Source organism: Sinocyclocheilus anshuiensis, unplaced genomic scaffold (genome assembly GCF_001515605.1).
Source record: "Sinocyclocheilus anshuiensis isolate Anshui unplaced genomic scaffold, SAMN03320099.WGS_v1.1 scaffold618, whole genome shotgun sequence".
Classification (NCBI taxonomy): Eukaryota; Metazoa; Chordata; class Actinopteri; order Cypriniformes; family Cyprinidae; genus Sinocyclocheilus; species Sinocyclocheilus anshuiensis.
Genome location: NW_015547657.1, coordinates 251487 through 254359, shown reverse-complemented (window position 1 = coordinate 254359; position 2873 = coordinate 251487).

Genomic DNA, 2873 nt, shown 5'->3' with positions numbered 1-2873 from the left:
GATTTTTCCCGCCCCCGACGACCGCCCGGGCCCCGAGGGGAGGCCCGGCGGGTCACGCCGGAGGCCCCACGGAATGGCGACGGATCTGGGCACTTTTTTGCGCGTTTTGTTGCAATCTGTAGGTCGGCCACAGGGGGGCGGACTCCTGACGCGGGGCGCTTACGTGAGGCCCGTCGAATAGGTTGGGGGTGGGCATCCACGGGCAGCCTAAACCTCCCACGGAGCGCTTATTTGGCCGGAAGCTCCCTGTTGGCCCCTCTGGATGACTAAGGACCGCCCCAGGCCCCGCCCACTGACCACAGACAGCCTATTCATCCCCCTGACCACCTATGGTACCACGAGCCCACCCGCGACCCAGGTGACACCCCCGGGCCCCGCCCACTGACCACGGACAGCCTATTCGTCCCACTGACAACCTATGTGACCACGAAAAGCCTATTCATCCCACTTACCACCTATTTGACCACGAAAAGCCTATTCGTCACACTTATCACCTATTTGACCACGAAAAGCCTATTCATCCCACTTACCACCTATTTGACCACGGTCTGCCTATTCGTAGCCCTGACCACCAATTTGACCACGGACTGCCTATTCGTCCCCCTGACCACATATTTTTGCCGCGGACTACCTATTCGTCCCACTTACCACCTATGTGACCACAAAAAGCCTATTCGTCCCCCTGACCTCCTGTGTGACCACGAAAAGCCTTTTAGTCCTCCTGGCCATAATGATGATTTTATTATGTAAAACACATTTATTAATTTACGTTACAACTATTTTGGTAAGTACAGGCACAGTAACTTATAAAAGTAAGTTACAGGTGTCACTTGCTGATGTTGGGAATTGGAGTTGGATTTTGGTGACTTTCACCACTGCATGCCCACCCGTAACTTATTTGACGTGGCCTCCACAGGCTTTCCGTGGACAATGCATTAACGAGTCATAATTTACGTTTATTATCATATTATTATGCAAAACGTACAGTGCTACACTCTGGAGACACCGTCTGACAAGTTCATATACATTACACCCACTGAACGAAAAGCGCCTATTCGTCCCACTGACAACATGTGACCACGAAAAGCCTATTCATCCCACTTACCACCTATTTGACCATGAAAAGCCTATTCGTCCCACTTATCACCTATTTGACCACGAAAAGCCTATTCATCCCACTTACCACCTATTTGACCACGGTCTGATATTTACCTCAAAAAAGGTATGTCCACGGAAAGCCTATGTAGGTACCGTCAAGTAAGTTACAGGTGTCACTTGCTGATGTTGGGAATTGGAGTTGGATTTTGGTGACTTTCACCACTGCATGTCCACCTGTAACTTATTTGACTAGGCCTTCCACAGGCTTTACGTGGGCAATGCATTAACAGGTCATATGTCTACAGGTGTCACTTGCTGATGTTGGGAATTGGAGTTGGATTTTGGTGAGTTTCACCACTGCATGCCCACCCTTAACTTATTTGAAGGGGCCTCCACAGGCTTTACCTGGACCATGCGTTAATAGGTCATATGTCATAAATACGATGATTTTATTGAGTAATACCAGCTATACAGTGATCAGGCAACGCCGTCCAGCAGTGAAATGGCTTAATTTGCATAAAAATGCACTGTCCACGGAAAGCCTGTGGAGGCACCGTCAAATAAGTTACAGCTGTCACTTTTCACTTGCCCACCCGTAACTTATTTGACGGGGCCTCCACAGGCTTTCCATGGACAATGCATTAACGAGTCATAATTTAAGTTTTTAATCATTTTTTTATGCAAAACGTACAGTGCTACACTCTGGAGACACCGTCTGACAAGTTCATATACATTAGAACTCATCAATATTCATATTTACCTCAAAAAAGGTCTGTCCACGGAAAGCCTATGTAGGTACCGTCAAGTAAGTTACAGGTGTCACTTGCTGATGTTGGGAAATGGAGTTGGATTTTGGTGAGTTTCACCACTGCATGCCCACCCGCAACTTATTTGAAGGGGCCTGGAGGCCCCGTCAAATAAGTTACAGCTGTCACTTGTCCACCCGTAACTTATTTGACGGGGCCTCCACAGGCTTTCCGTGGACAATGCATTAACGAGTCATAATGTAAGTTTTTAATCATTTTATTATGCAAAACGTACAGTGCTACACTCTGGAGACACCGTCTGACAAGTTCATATACATTATAACTCATCAATATTCATATTTACCTCAAAAAAGGTATGTCCAGGGAAAGCCTATGTAGGTACCGTCAAGTAAGTTACAGGTGTCACTTGCTGATGTTGGGAATTGGAGTTGGACTTTGGTGAGTTTCAGCACTGCATGCCCACCCTTAACTTATTTGTAGGTGCCTCCACAGGCTTTACCTGGACCATGCATTAATAGGTCATATGTCATAAATACGATGATTTTATTGAGTAATACCAGCTATACAGTGCTCAGGCAACGCAGTCCAGCAGTGAAAAGGCTTAATTTGCATAAAAATGCACTGTCCACGGAAAGCCTGTGGAGGCCCCGTCAAATAAGTTACAGCTGGGCAAGTGAAAAGTGACAGCTGTAACTTATTTGACGGTGCCTCCACAGGCTTTCCGTGGACAGTGCATTTTTATGCAAATTAAGCCATTTCACTGCTGGACGGCGTTGCCTGAGCACTGTATAGCTGGTATTACTCAATAAAATCATCGTATTTATGACATATGACCTATTAACGCATGGTCCAGGTAAAGCCTGTGGAGGCCCCTTCAAATAAGTTAAGGGTGGGCATGCAGTGGTGAAACTCACCAAAGTCCAACTCCAATTCCCAACATCAGCAAGTGACACTTGTAACTTACTTGACAGTACCTACATAGGCTTTCCGTGGACAGACCTTTTTTGA